Source organism: Mytilus galloprovincialis, chromosome 7 (assembly GCF_965363235.1).
Source record: "Mytilus galloprovincialis chromosome 7, xbMytGall1.hap1.1, whole genome shotgun sequence".
Taxonomy (NCBI): domain Eukaryota; kingdom Metazoa; phylum Mollusca; class Bivalvia; order Mytilida; family Mytilidae; genus Mytilus; species Mytilus galloprovincialis.
In genome coordinates this window covers 93,964,875-93,981,902 of record NC_134844.1, presented here as the reverse complement: position 1 = coordinate 93,981,902, position 17,028 = coordinate 93,964,875, and the positions used below count along the sequence as shown (strand labels likewise).

At 32.6% G+C, this 17,028-nt stretch overlaps 2 long non-coding RNA genes across 2 annotated transcripts in view; both read left to right on the top strand.

Moving 5' to 3' along the window:
* Positions 1–17,028, top strand: part of LOC143084009 (uncharacterized) — a 426,871-nt gene that overhangs the window by 223,639 nt on the left and 186,204 nt on the right. The gene's annotated exons all lie outside the window — the stretch shown is intronic.
* On the top strand, positions 6,295–16,986 carry LOC143082062 (uncharacterized). The gene is made up of 4 exons (XR_012980249.1): positions 6,295–6,402; positions 9,793–9,965; positions 16,188–16,224; positions 16,792–16,986. It is a non-coding gene; the product is annotated as an uncharacterized LOC143082062 (long non-coding RNA).

Sequence of the window (17,028 nt, the reverse complement as noted above, 5' to 3'; positions counted from 1 at the left end):
CGACGTTGCAAATAAACAATAACAATTTGACGTCGCCAGTGCCGAATTCTTTTGACGTCGTCTTTTTTGGCGTTATTTATTTCATAATGATTTATTAAGTAGTTTTTTTCTACGTGAACGGCATTCACAAGGGCTGTGACCTGGTGTATATTTTGATAATGCTATATTGACTGAATTTTTCTATACAAATTTGCATCTTTATTAATTCCATAAATTCATATATGTAAAGTTAACTGATATTTGTTTTAGATGCAGTTGAATTCGTGCAATTATAAAAAGTTCTTTTTGAATTGCAAGATAATATTGTAAAGTAGTATGCAATTATAACGCATTTTCCGCCTAGAGTCTACAATTTTTGGCTATATATTTTTGTATAATAACAATTTTTAAAAAGATATGTCAGAGTATTTATGGGCGAATTTTACCAAACCATGTTTTGAAAGGCACGGAATTGTCGGAAGTACATTTGTTTATTTGGTCACAATTTTTTCTTCGATTGTTTTTTTGTTTTGTTTTCTACTGATGTGAACATTTATGATAATATTTTGCAAACCAATTTTGGTAAAATATTTGCCAAATTTCAGGATGAAAAAATTGTGTTTATATATCCAGCAACAGATATTTGTTCAATGATAAATATAACCTGATAAACACATAGATACGCGTTAAAAAAATCAATTGGTTGATTGAAATCCAATTAGAAATAACTTTATAAAATTTATTAAAAAAATGTAATATATAGCCTAAAGTTGTTCGTAAAATATTCTATGTGCAAGAACTTTTATTTTCTATAAGTAACTGTTTTACACTTTGATATTACAATTACTGAATATACAAAAGGAGGCGAGTAATGTCGCGGTATTTTAACCTTGCGTCATTTTCCTATGCTGTCTGAATTACATGAACCATGTGAGCATTATTTTTCTTGGGGTATTAAATGTACATGTAAGAACATTTGTTTCTTGCATTTAATGTTTAGGGATAAATTCAGAAGACTGGCTTAGATTTGTCCTAACTCGTCTCGACATGAACGGGACTATTTTACCATATGAAGTGATATACATTTCGTAGATGTGATTGCGTATTGAATGTTTGTCGACCTCTATGTGTATTTGGTTTTTAATTCATTGCGTCGTTTGGTGTAGGCCAATATAATTTTGTTTTAAATTGAAGGTTACGAGATTCGTTTTGTGAAAATTTCCGTAGAACCACATCAATTTCAAAAACATAGCAAATACAAAACAGTATGAAAGGAAGTATTGCCCATAACTATTATCGAAAATAATTTTAGTATCTATACTCCTTGTATTCTTCACGTGCAAAACATTACTAAATAGTATATGTTACATCATTAACCGAATCAAAAGATTAAATATAGGTCCAGATTTTAGAGACCGTAATACATGTAGCCGCTGCTGGTTTTGTGTAATAAAAAGTACAAATATATGCCAGTAGAATGTACTGTCTCCTCTTATGTTTCTTTTCGTTTCTCTTCTTACGAATGCCAAACAAATGGGTGTTCGTTTTGAATTTTTTAGTGTGAATCATCGCACAGAGAAATAGAGAATACTTTTATCGACACGATCCTTTTGAGTAAAATTACAAAAATGAATGTCGAACACTCGGAGAACATATTGTTTCATCAGTTTATTCTCTATAATTTGGTTATGTATATTTCATGATAAGATTTGTGGTACATCTATCCGTTAAGTGAAATTCAATTCCCTAGCTTCTGTTTATTCCGAAATAGCCAAACTTCCAAAAAAAAAGCCTGGTCCCTTTAAAATTTCAAACAAGATACAGATAGTGCATACATGGCCAAAGAATACCAAAATAATTTTATGTACCAGTATGTAAAAAATGGATCTGTAAAGGGTCTTTATGGACATGATGGATGTTAATTGAGATGATGCTAAATACGGATGAATAAACCCTGCTCATAACCTAGCAATACCATCTCCTTTGCATCTCCTTAAAGGTTAAAATTCAGTATTTTTTCAATTTGTTTCTCAATTAAATTATTTAAATTTATTTGTTATACTTGAACACGAGTATGAACATGATGAATAAGCCAAATATATTATAATGAATTAGGCCATTAATTTTCTCAATTAAATTGTTTCACATTTTACATTTCGTGGTCTTCTGTAGGCGAATAGTGTTTTTTCTCGTTGTTGAAGGCCGTACTATTGCCTGCAATATTGCTAACATTCACTTCATTTCAACGTTGTTGATACTGTTTCGTCATACTCATTTGCATTTAAACCACTTCCCCTTATTTGTATATGATAAGTATGAAATATTTGTCGCTGAACTAAATGACATGCAATTAATAAATCGTTAATTCAGTTTTAAAATAGCTTTAATTAAAATTTAAATTAATTTTTCGTTTATCAACTATGTGAAGCTGACTGAAAGTGTCCGTCGATAATCCACCATATAATGTTTAATGACACGATTTCAGTCCTAAAATGTTTATAAAAAAAAATCCCCTTTGTTTGTAAAAAATATAATTAATAACTTCCTCCTTCATGACGGGAACTAAGCTAGTAGCAATAATAAAGAACACTTTAACACACCAAAAGGAGTATATATATTACATGTAGGTTGAATGCGAAAACTAATAAGTATAAAATTGTGTTTATAAAATTAAAATCAAGTATGTGTCGCTTATTAATCAAACTCAGTTTAGATAAAAGGAACCCAATTGAGATAAGAAAATGTTGGCGTTGGCATGCATGCAGTGTGTACTTTATCGACAATTTTGTGGAATTTCTGTTGATTTCCATGCTAAAAAATTGTGTTTTTTTTTAAATTTTCATAACTCCAAATCTCAACATCCTTTTATTTATTACCGAGTCCTTTTGGGCCATTTCTTTGTCATGGGTTGACCGATTTCCCGTTTTGGACTGATAGGGTAAACACATAAACATTTATATTGGAACATTCGTAATATGCGAAACGTTCTAAAGCATTTTTCAACACACATTCTGACGAATATGTCGGAAACACGGTCAATAAAGTGTTTTTTTTTTTTATCATATTATTCTGATAAATTACGATGCCAAAAAAAAAGGGTTGACCGGTGTTGTTCGATTATCTTTTCTTTTTAGCTCTTTCTTAAGTTTTAAATCTTCAGCACCAATGTAATTTGTTTGCAAAGATCTGCAAATATAAAAACTAACGTCATTGTTTGTCGCTGGAAGAGTTTTTTTTTCAGAGCAAGAAAATTCAATTATAATACTTTTGCAATAATTATAACGTCATAATGACCGGACGTCATTGCTTCAAAGTACACTAAGATGACCGATGGTCAACACTGTTACAAGACTTTAATCATTTAGTGTAGTATAGGTTGCAAACTTTTGATTTATAATATATACTATTGTTGAAACGACATATATATGTCGCCTTGGCATCAAACCCAAAACGACGTATATGTCGCTTTGGCATCAACACTGAAACGACATATATGTCGCTTTGGCATCAAGAGGGTTAACTATTGTTTTCCAGAAAAATGTGTAATTTACCACTGAGAGGAGTTAATTTCTAAATATTTTAAAAGTGGTAAAGAAGACATGTTCTGCTTGAAAAGGTATCCTACTGTTTATCATCATGAAATATAAGGTATAAAAATTGAGATATGCAAGATTTCTCTGTGGCATCAATGTTCTTGGCCTGCCTATAAAACAAAATTATTTGCGAGAATATCCCATATTATGGTGGCATATATCTGCCCCCACTTGTCACTTAGTTAAGTCGTCATAATTAGCTAAATAAGTCGACTTGTCAGTTAATGCAGTCTACTTGTCACTTAGTTAAGATAATAAGATGAAACTCAGGGAGACGGATTTATAAAAAAAATTCCAAACTTGTTTCCGAATCCCATATTTGAACTGTATGTAACATTGTAATAATTATCTTGTAATTTTTCATTAATAAATACTGTTTATCATATATTTAGTAGTAAATACAGTAGTTTTTCATATTTGATAAATAGCCTGCTGTTCAATCCATATCGCGCAACTTTGATGCGCACCCTTTATCGCATACCCTTTATGACACCCCTACCCTTTATCGCATACCCTTTATCACACCCCTACTCTTTTTTTTTTGTTACGTAAAGTCAGTTTTTTTTGGGTTTTTTTGCCTAATAAAAAATTTCCTCAAAATAGGTAATTTTTTTGAATGACGTCATTGTTTGGTATGTGACGTCATGAACGTCAAGTTTTCATATTTTTAGCACACCAAATGCAACAATAAAAAATAAAAAAAAAACACACAAATAAATACAATAATAAACAAATTATTTTTAAAACAACAGCACGCAAATTGTAAGGTAACCCAGGTGCTTCGGATAAGTAGTTGAGCAGTTCTTTTAAGGCCCTTTTAAACAAGACAAAAGTAGAACTGAAGGTAACCCAGTGCTATGGATCAGAAAACAGTTCATATAATATAATACTCTTCTGTTAAAATATATGATAAAGCGTATAATACATGGCAAAATCCGTATCACATGCCGTATCATCCTCGACCTTGGGCTGATATTAATGTCTCGGGATGATACGACATATGATACGGATTTTGCTATGTATTATTCTCTATTTTTAAACTAAACTTTTTTGTAAAAAAATAAAACATCTTTTAGCGTTTTTGCCCATTTCATGACATGTAAAAACAGACTTATATATCTGACAAGTGCACTTAACTAAGTGACAAGTAGACCTAATCTAATAAAGTTACATGTAGACTAAATTAAGTGACAATTAGACTTGGAAGATACATAAGTCGACTTGTCAAACTACAGCAGTCGACTTGTCAGATACACAAGTCTACTTGTCAGATACACAAGTCTACTTGTCAGATACACAAGTCTACTTGTCAGATACACAAGTCTACTTGTCACTTAAGTAAGTCTACTTGTCAGATACACAAGTCTACTTGTCACTTAAGTAAGTCTACTTGTCAGATACACAAGTCTACTTGTCAGATACACAAGTCTACTTGTCAGATACACAAGTCTACTTGTCACTTAAGTAAGTCTACTTGTCAGATACACAAGTCTACTTGTCACTTAAGTAAGTGACATGGAAAGTTTCCTAGTTTTGTGACACTGTTTTTTGCTGTTTTTATAGAGACCTTAAAATTTACTTGCCCGTGCTGAGACCTGGTCAAGTAACTGTGAAGTTTTTGATATCACGGTTTATCTGTGTCATCATATGTTGGTCAACGGTTGCTTGGGGTACCGGTTCATTTCTGTATTCTTTATTTTTTTCGCTTGTTATTCTTTATCTTTAACAATAATGGCTATTCTGTAATAACTTGATAACTGTATTCTGACAGAACATTGTTCTTTTCTGTAATCAGTATATATTTTTACTCAATTCTTGAAATTTTGCAGTTATTCATTATATTTTAGCACCCCATTATTCTCTATTCTCTTTTTTGCCCATTTTACTCTTTTCTTTATTTTTGCCCATTATTCTCTATTCTGTATACCCCATACACACCCTCTTATATACCGTCTGTCTAAAGGTTGGGTGAACGTGAGGTCGGACGATCTAGTAAACAGAAAATAACTGAAAATTGTCGACTGTTAACGAAACTTTTAACAGGAGATAAATTCTTAGCAAACAAAGGATTTGACATATATCAGAAAGTGTAGACTTTTGTGTGCGGAAGTGAAAATTCCTGCATTTACCAAGGGAACACGTAAATTATTTTTTTCTTGAAATAAAGCCAACAAGAAAATTAAGTGGACGTACATGACTGTTTTCGCATACAAGTTGAACTTGTACAAAACAAATATACTATTCTACAAAAAAACATTGCCAATTTACTTTCTGAATTTATCTGTGTCACTGAGTTGAATCAGTTGTTCTACGACACCCTCCTCCCCCCATTCCAGACCCTCACTGAGATGAATCAGTTGCTCTACGACACCCTCCTCCCCCATTCCAGACCCTCACTGAGGTGAATCAGTTGTTCTACGACACCCTCCTCCCCAATTCCAAAAAAATTGTATATAGCGTGAAAAATTATTTATTATTTTTGGCGATCAAACGGGGGGAGCCGGGTCTTACGTCCTCTACCCCCTTTTTTTCCTTGAATCAACCGTTTTAAATGGACCCAATCAGTGTTTCACATTGGTCATAGTTGTCTTTGAAAATATTTGGAATCGTCCTTAAATGGGTCCAATCATTGTTTCAAACTGGTCCGATTTGTCTTTCAATCTAATCCGAGTTTCTTTAAAAGTGGTCCGAGTTTTCTTGGTCCGACTTGTCCCAATCCCGGGTTTTGAGAAAACTTCCGCGTTGCTGCTTCTATGATTTCCCCTGTATCGACAAACTGCCAACACATTCGTTTTAACCAAGAAGACGTCATTTCGAAGGCTTTTAAAGGGTAAGTTTTAAATATTTCTGTTATATCTGACTCATGTGAAGAAATGACATACTCATTTTAGCTCATTTTAAAAATATTTTTTACATTTTTGACACAGCAACAGGTCGATGGACATATTTCCGGGTTTCCATATCTCTTCTTCTTCGCATTAAGACGAAATGTTCTGAACAAGTACAGAAGAAATGTTTAATTAATCATTTAACTAAGTGATTTTATGTTCTTCAAGGTAAAATTGTTTATGGAAACAAATTTGTAAGTTAAAAAGTTCATTTGAAAAGTGTAAGAGTTTTTAGACACCAGGCGGCGCTGAAGTTTGTCATGTGTTAACAAGTATTGTTTTTTAAAAAGCTTGTATGAACCTTCATTTAGGGACGACATCAAAAGATCAATGAAGGATAAAAAACTTAATTCAAATAGTTTGGGGGTGGGGGTTAAACTTGCTGTAAGTTTTGTTTATCCTACATCGATTTTACATATATCTATATGGGTCAATCAATTTTTCCAAAGTAAGTTAAGAGGGGGGTAGGGGGGTCATTAAAAAAACTATCTGAATTAAGTTTTTTATCCTACATTGAACTTTTGATGTCGTCCCTTACAGAGGCGGATTTAGGGGGGGGGGCAAGGGCCCCCCCCCCCCTTTTTGGGAAAAAATTTGGTTGCTTATGTAGGGAATCACTGAAGCGCGACTAGAGCGGGCCTCCTCTTACAGTCAGGGGTACTACTTATACAAGTGTATTTTATTTACTTGAAGAAGTAAAAAAAAATATACACATATAAGTAAATTTGTAGGATACTTATACAAGTGAATTTTATTTACTTGTATAGGTAAAAAAAAAATCGGCTGAGTTATGTCCCTTAGCCATTCAGAATTTTGTACTTGTATAAGTAAGAAAATCATCCTTTCTTCTTTTCTTGAATTCTTAAGATTTCTTTGCTATAATAGAATTTTAAATTGTGTACCCTTTGCAGATGTCTTAACTGATCATTTAAGTGTAATTTCATGGACAATGAAAGTCCCATTTGTCTGTTATCTTCTTAACACTGCTCATTTACAAGCCCCAAAGGAGCAATTTTAGATTGCCTTGCGCAAATATACAAGATCTTTGCTCAATCAGTTTCTTTGATGAATTAATGAGATGAAACATTGAACTTTAATGAAAAAATTTGAGCAAACCTGGGAAAAATCATTAAAGGCATGATTTTACATCTCAAAACTTGAGGATTTTTGTGGGATTGTAAGAAAAATACAAGTAAATTTTTCAGAAAATTAAAGGGAGATTATTCAAACATTATTTATTTACTTATATGTGTATATTTTTTTTCACTTCTTCAAGTAAATAAAATACACTTGTACAAGTAGCACCCCTGACTGTCTTAGGTCAGTCAGTGGGCCCCCACTTATGAACATTTCTGGATCCGCCACTGATTTATAATGCGTATAGAATCAAAAGTGTGCATACAATATAAAATCTTTGTATTTGAAAATTAAAATAAAATTAAGAACTGATTATTAACATCAAGTTAGGTTCCTCATCCACAGGTATGAGACAATACACCTTATCGCTAATCCTGAATCTGTCCCGCTCGAACTATGAACGTCATACAACAATCACTTTATCCATTGTGGCGTCAGATATTTTGTATTATGACGTCAAAATTTTACGAGAACCTGTGTGATGCCCAGTAATGGCCTGCAGACAAATAGCAATAGGGTGTATATTAAAGATTTTACATTATTATTTACCATCAAAGGTATACATATAATTTAAACAAGTTATTTCAGAAAATAACAGGTATACTAGTACTGTTATTGGGGGAATTCTTATAGATTTATATCTCCTCCTGTCATGAATTGTGTTGAAATAACCGGTTATTTTACAAAGAAACAATGTATGTATGTCATGTATGTAATAACGCCTTTCAGTCATCACAGTGGGTCTCATTAGGGTCTTAGCGTGACACAGGATTGGCTGAAAACAGGAAACAAAGTTGAGCGGGACACGAAAAATTACTAAAAAAATAGAATCATAATTGTAATAAGCGTGAAATCAAAATTTGTTGTCAAATTAAGTAGTGATGACTTGTTTGTAGGTACGGTTTACAATCATCGACATTCCGTTAATGGTTTTTGCATTTTGAAAACTGTATCCCTAAATGACTTCTGTACATAAATACCTTATTATAATAAAAAGAACAACAAGATCCAGTCAAAGAGACCAAAGATCAAGAGGTGCATTGCAGGATTCTTCTGTTGAGAAATCTGATTTTTCATTCTGAAAGTAATAAAGACCGGGTCGGGTGGATCCATAAAACAATTCATTTTGAAAATGTAGCATAATTTAATCTTGGTTTCAGTAAAAAAATATACATGTACTTCCATTTAATTCAATACTTTTATACGCAAAATACACACTCCCACAATAGCAGATAAAAGGCAAATACATGTGCAATACAATATACACAACCAAATATATAATCATATTACAACGTTTTCATTGACACATATATTATATATTGGCAATATCTTCCAAGTACCCTTCTGTGAAAAACTAATTGCTGTACCCAGGAAGTATTTTAGAAATTCAAAAACAAAATATATGTTTTGCAAACTTGGCATGGACAATGAGTACATAATTCAGGGGTGGAATCAAGAGGTAAGGCAGTCATTTTTTTCTGGAATTTATTTTTGTTCATTTAGGGGCATTTTTGTCATGTTTGTCATGTTTTGCCTCCCACGCTTTGGCCAAAAATGTAGCTGTTTTTTTTTATCGACAGCTTTTCTCCGATAAACGAAAGATTGTCGTATTCATGCAAAAGTTTTAACTCGTATTAAGAGTTCAGGCCCTCGCGAGTGGGAGAGTCGATCACGGGGAGGGACTGAATTATTCGGGTTATTGGGAAACAAAAATCTTGGGGCCCTATAGTAACACGTCAGCCATGAGAAAATACAAGGATTTGTATAGTAAAAAATCAAAGAACTGTGATAACATATGTATGTTACATGTTTCAAAGGAACAATATACCTCATTAGTTTTGTTAAAATGTATACAAGTTCTATTGATATTACTATTGTCTTTATGTACATGTATACTCAACTATAGAAAGATATAACAGTTCATAGTTTGCCAATCATGCATAGTACCCCTATGTTATTACAGAAAAAGTACATGTATGTCTGTAATAACTAAAGGGTGGGGGGGGGGGGGGGGGAGGGCAGATGAAGTGTGCCTCTGGGTGTGGAACTTTCTGGCTGTGTTGATGACCCATTGTTGGCCTTTGGCTGTTTTCTGCTCTCTGGTTTTGGTTGTTGTTTCTTTGACACGTTCCTTGTTTCCATTCTCTATTCTGTTTAATCCGTTTACATGTTTTAAATTTTAAAACTTTTTTCAGATTTTGATTGACTGGTGGCAGAAGGGGTATGTTATATAAAGTGGCATTAAGACCTTGCAGACAGATCTAGACTTAATAATAACATGCTGAAGTTGCAATTACAGTTTGATGAAGGCCCACATGTAATCCCATATTGACGGTTGAAGAACTTGTACCAACAGATTTCACTTTGGGTATTTAATTGTATTGATACTTAGTAATGGACTTTATTCTAACACGTTTCTTTAAAAATCATCCTTAACCATTTTTCATTTTTTTTTTTAACAAGTTATGTTGAATTTGAGGATCTTTTAACAGATGTTTTGGAACTTTTACAATGTAATTTGTAATCAAAATTTTGAAGCGTGTATGGAAATTACAAGGAAAATAAAAATGTCATACTAACTGTCTCATTAAATATATTATTAGCTCACCTGGCCCAAAGGGCCAAGTGAGCTTTTCTCATCACTTGGCGTCCGGCGTCCGGCGTTGTCGTCGTCGTCGTTAACTTTTACAAAAATCTTCTCCTCAAAAACTGCTGGGCCAAATTAAATCAAACTTGGACACAATCATCATTGGGGTATCTAGTTTAAAAAATGTGTGGCGTAACCCGTCAAACCAACCAAGATGGCCGCCATGGCTAAAAATAGAACATAGGGGTAAAATGCAGTTTTTGGCTTATAACTCAAAAACCAAAGCATTTAGAGCAAATCTGACATGGGGGTTAAATTGTTAATCAGGTCAAGATCTATCTGCCCTGAAATTTTCAGATGAATCGGACAACCCGTTGCTTGGTTGCTACCCCTGAATTGGTAATTTTAGGGAAATTTTGTCCGTTTTCGCTTATTATCTTGAATATTATTGTAGATAGAGATAAACTGTAAACAGCAATAATGTTCAGCAAAGTAAGATCTACAAATAAGTCAACATAACCAAAATGGTCAGTTGACTCCTTTTAGGAGTTATTGCCCTTTATAGTAAATTTTTAACCATTTTTCGTTAATCTTAGTAATCTTTTACAAAAATCTTCTCCTCTACAACTACCAGGCTAAATGAAACCAAACTTGGCAACAATCATCATTGGGGTATCTTGTTTAAAAAATGTGTGGCGTGACCCGTCAAACCAACCAAGATGGACGCCATGGCTAAAAATAGAACATAAGGGTAAAATGCAGTTTTTGGCTTATTACTCATAAACCAAACCTTTAAGAGCATATCTGATGGGGTAAAATTGTTTATCAGGTCAAGATCTATTTGCCCTGAAATTTTCAGATGAATCAGACTACCCGTTGCTGGGTTGCTGCCCCTGAATTGGTAATTTTAGGGAAATTTTGCTGTTTTTGGTTATTATCTTGAATATTATTATAGATAGAGATAAACTATAAACAGCAATAATGTTCAGCAAAGTAAGATCTACAAATAAGTCAACATAACCAAAATGGTCAGTTGACCCCTTTAGGAGTTATTGCCCTTTATATTGATATTTTTACCATTTTTCGTTAATCTCAGTAATCTTTTACAAAAATCTTCTCCTCTGAAACTACTTGGCCAAATTAATCCAAACTTAACCACAATCATCTTTGGGGTATCTAGTTTAAAAAATGTGTGGCGTGACCCGGTCAACCAACCAAGATGGCCGCCATGGCTAAAAATAGAACATACATGTAGGGGTAAAATGCAGTTTTTGGCTTATAACTCAAAAATCAAAGCATTTTGAGCAAATCACACAAGGTTTAACTGTTTATCAGATCAAGATCTATCTTCCCTGAAATTTTCAGATGTCAGAATCAGACAACCCTTTGTTGGGTTGCTGCCCCTGAATTGGTAATTTTAGGGAAATTTTGATGTTTTTGGTTATTATCTTGAATATTATTATAGATAGAGATAGCCTGTAAACAGCAAAATGTTCAGTAAAGTTAGATCTACAAATAAGTCAGCATGACCAAAATGATCAGTTGACCCCTTTAGGAGTTATTACCCTTTATCATGTTTATAGTCAACTTTTAACAATTTTCATGAAATTTGTAAATTTTAACTAACATTTTCCACTGAAACTACTGGACCAAGTTCAATATAGAAAGAAATAATTGTAAGCAGCAAGAATTTTCAGTAAAATCAGATGTACAAACACTTCACCATCACAAAAACACAATTTTGTCATGAATCCATCTGCGTCCTTTGTTTTATATTCACATAGACCAAGGTGAGCGACACAGGCTCTTTAGAGCCTCTAGTTCAACGTACAATCAGTGCAATAAAGAAAGATATGAGATGAACATTATATACATATATCGATATATGTGTAAAGGTAGAGACAGGGGTGTCCTGCTTTCCCTTGTATAAAGCACCCTATATTTTTAGATTTTAATCGTGTACAGTGAATCTTAAAATATATATTTGATAAGGCCCAGATATTTTTACCTTTTAATTGTGTATGGTGAATCTACAAATTTATTTTATAAATCCCCAAATATTTTTAGCTCACCTGGCCCAAAGGGCCAAGTAAGCTTTTCTCATCACTTGGCGTCCGTCGTCTGTCGTCCATCATCGTCGTCCGTTAACTTTTACAAAAATCTTCTCTAAAACTACTGGGCAAAAATTTAACCAAACTTGGCCACAATCATCACTAGGGTATCTTCTTTAAAAAAATTGTCCGATGACCCGGCCTGCCAACCAAAATTGCGGACATGACTAACAATAAAACATAGGGGTAAAATGCAGTTTTTGGCTTATATCTCTGAAACTAAAGCATTAAGAGCAAATCTGAAATGGGGTTAAAATGTACAACAGTTTTAATTCTATCTGCCCTGAAATTTTCAGAATTGGTAATTTTAAGTTTTGGTTATCTTAAATATTATTATAGATCTGTAGATAGAGATAAACTGTTAACAGAAATTTAATGTTCAGCAAAGTACAATCTACAAAATAAGTCAACATGACCAAAATTTTCAATTGACCCTTGAGGAGTTATTGCCCTTTATAGTCAATTTTCAACAATATTTTTCATAAATTTTTGCAATCTTTTACAAAAATCTTCTTCACTTAATATACTGGGCCAAATAGAATTAAACTCTGTGAGTGAGCTACAATTTTCAATAGGGTATCTTGATTGAAAAATATATCCGATGATCCTGACATCCAACCAACATGGCTGACATGGCTAAAAATAGAACATAGGGATTTACTATACAAGTCTAAGGGAAAATTGTAAAAAAAACCAATTTCAAATGGTCACAAGCCAGTAGCCTGTAATTCAGTGGTAATGTCTTTAGTTGCTGTACATGTATATATCATATTGGTTTTTCGTTTCTTGATTTGTACAAAAATCTGGCCTTAAGTTGGTCCGAGGATACAGTTATCGTCCTTTGATTTTCGTTGTCTACAAATATAGTCCCTAGTGTGAACAGTGTATAACTTGAAATTTTTTTTGATACACTTTCCAAATTTCTTTCTTTATAAGTTTATATGTTATGCATGATATATAAAGTATGAGGATGAAATAACATGTGAAACAAAGATTTGGGTGATGAATTGTAATGTAAAGTAATGATTTTGTCCAGTTGAAGAAGGTCAAGAATTAGTATGTCTGAAGCTGTCAAACTGAATTATAGACCCCTTATAACATAGAATTGTCCATATTTTAAGTTGGAGCTGGTAGACTTGTTTATAATTTTGATATTATTTGTCCCAAAAGTAGTACACTACACTGTACAAATCTTTTTGAGATGCAGCAGATGCGATTTTTTTAATTTGAATTTATTGTCTAAAAGAAATGCACTACGAAATAAGTGTGTTCTCAGGCCTTTCTCGTTTGAAGTGCTTTACATTTGTCATTTTGGAGCCTTACTTATAGATTGCTGTTTGGTAAAGGTTTTGCTCATTATTGAAAGCTCTCTGGTGAAGAGTCGTCCCATTAGCAATCATACCACATCTTCTTACTTTTAACAGTATTTTACAAAAACAAGAAAAAAACATTTCTGACTGACAAACCCAATTTCGACAAATGGTTGCTACCAGCACTTTTACATTTTCATATTATGGATTAAGTGCTATCATGGCTCTGGTCCTTGTGATTGATTGAAAAATCAATGTTTATGACATTTCTGTGTAATAACTTGCAAAACATTTAACCAAACCTTTTAAAGTTTTCATATTTGTTGTTTCTCATGTCACAATGGAGGTTAAGTCTGATAGTGCAAATCTTCTTTTATGCTGTTCAGGAGTTATGGCCCTTCATTATTTCAACAATGACGCCCTTCATTGTTTCAACAATGACAATAAAATGTAAGCAACATTTGTATATCATTTTTACAGCATCTTTTCAAAAAAGAGTAACTTTGTTTTAAAGTTTATCTAATTTACTTGTATATGGTGGAATGTAATAAAAGGACAAGGTTAGACATGTTAGAGGATAATCACAATTGGATAAAATACAGATTTTATCAATTTCAATATTTAAAGGTATTGGGGCTTGCAATCTAAATATGACATCATGATTACAACAATAATTGATGTATTCCTCATAAAATTACAGCTCCTGTAAACAAACATGTTTTACCCCTCCTCATTCTTTATGTGCCCGTTCTAAGTCAGGAGCTTGTAGTTCAATGGCTATCACTGGTTCTTCTCTGTCATATTTGTCTTTCGTAAATTATTTTTTTTATAAATTAGGCCGTAAGTTTTCTCAATTGAATTGTTTCATATTTTTCATGTTGGGGCCTTTATAGCTGACTATACAGTATGGCTTTTTATACGCCCGTTTACGGGACATATTATGGTATACCTCTGTCCGTCCGTCATCAACATGTGAGACATTAGCTCAAAAACGCTTTAACCAATTTGCATAAAAATTTGGTGAATTGTTTATATCTATTGACATGAGCTCCCTTTCGTTTTTTATAAATTTTAGATTTTACACTTCTGAGTTATGGGGTTTTACTCATTAAAAAAGGGTGATTTTCCAGTTTTCGGACAATAACTCAAGAATGCTTTCACCAACTTGCAAGAAATTGTGGTGAATTATAGAATAACTAATGGAAGAATTCAAATAGAGAAAAATATTCAACGAATGACCGAACAACACATTAATTCACGAATGCGCATGAGTTAATTATCAGTGTTGTTTGGTCACGAGTTGAATATTTTTCAATTTTTGAATTCTTTAATAAGTTATTCTTTTTATTACATTGGCACATGTTGTTTTTTTAAAGAAATCAATGTAAAACATTTAAGGAACTATATCTTTTTCCTACGCATTCACAATTTGTTTTGATTCGCCGTTATCGACGTCTTGACAAGCCTATTGTTGTATGACGTCAGAGAGTGAAAAAAACACGTTTATTTCACATGTGAAATTATCGGTTTTTATTTTAACTGGGAAATCAATGTAATTTATTGCAACCAATTGTTGTTATCTATTGACATGAGCTCCCTTTTGATTTTTATAAATTTTAGATTTTACGTTTCCGAGTTATGGGGTTTTATTCATTAAAAAAAGGGGGATTTTCCAATTTTCGGACAACAACTCAAGAATGCTTTCACCAACTTGCAAGAAATTGTGGTGAATTGTTTTTATCTATTGACATGAGCTTCCTTTCGATTTTTATAAATTTTAGATTTTACATTTCCGTGTTACAGGGTTTTATTAATAAAAAAAAGGGGGATTTTCCAGTTTTCGGTCAAAAACTCAAAAATGCTTTCAGCAGTTCTTATGAAACTTTGGTGAATTGTTTATATCTATTGATGTAAGCTCCCTTTAGAATTTTATAAATTTTACATTTTACATTTCTGAGTTATGGGGTTTTATTTATTAAAAAAGGGGGATTTTCCAGTTTTCGAACAATTACTCAAAAATGCTGTCAGCAATTCTCATGAAACTTTGGTGAATTGTTTATATCTATTGATGGTAGCTCCCTTTTGATTTTCATAAATTTCTAATTTGACATTGATAATTTAAATTGAACTTTATTTGTTTATAGTCTGACAACAGATTTACTAAGTATTGCGCAACAGCACAGTATATTGCACAACAGCAAGAAACTGTAATTGAATTTAAATTCAATTCATATAACCAATTTCAAGTTCTTTGACACATTTATTCAGAAACCTATAATATACATGTCAAATGTTTAATTACAATCCAAATTCAGACCTGTCATGCCTGTATCAAGCTTGAATATTGTGTCCATTTTGGTCCCAACTGTTCAGGGTTGGACCTCTGTGGGCGTATCCAGCTGCACTCAGCGAAGCAGTTTTTTTATATTTATTCTCATTGTTGAAGGCCTTATTGTTGCCTATTATTGCTTACATCCACTTTATTTGAACATAAGTGGATAGTTGTCATGGTTCTCTCATTTGTAATCATACCATATCTCCTTATTTTTATAAAAATACAATGATTTCTCTTTCTTTTACAGGATATAATCATTTTTGATAATGGCAAGTTGGGATAAGGTAAGTTTTTCTTCTTAAAAGTCAGTGTTCATGTGACCTATGTCATGTGACCTATGTTGTTCATTAAATGTACAGAAAGATACAGGTGTGCAGTATTCTTAGGGGGAGAACAGGAGAAATCAAAATGACTATGATCAGTGAAAAGAATTTCAATATAGTAGTACAAAATTCCAGGACACAAACAAAGAGACATAAGATATCCAAGGACATTCACAACTCTTTTAAGTCAAAGAGAAACTGATGACGTCGTGGCAAAAAATGAAAAACAATCAAAATACAAACAACATTCTTCAAAACATTACATAGAAAATTAAAGACCCTACAATATATATACTTACCCCAACAAAAACTGAGGCTCCATCTCAAAAATGATGCATAATACAATTGTCTAAAGATTTTTCTAAAAAAAATCTGAAATTATAGACAATTTCTTTCCCTCTTCATAGTCATTGTATTTAATATAAGCTATTAAAACTGTAAACATGTAGCTTATTAAATTCAATTATTACATTTATAACACATTTTTATATTCTAGAGGAAAATGTAAAAACTTTGTTTTGCTTACAGAAACTTCTTGAAGCTGCAGAGAAGGGGAATATAAAAGAAGTAGAATCATGTGTAAAGAACAGAGCTAATTTGGAATGTAGAGATGAACGTGTAAGTGAAGTAAAATGTATTTATTATATATAGTACACACAATATGAATCAGTTAAACATTGCTCTTGTTAGTGTTCAGTGATTCAATGTTAATTTCTGGTTATTATACGCCACGCAACTCGTTGCGTGGCGGTGGGTATAATGTTT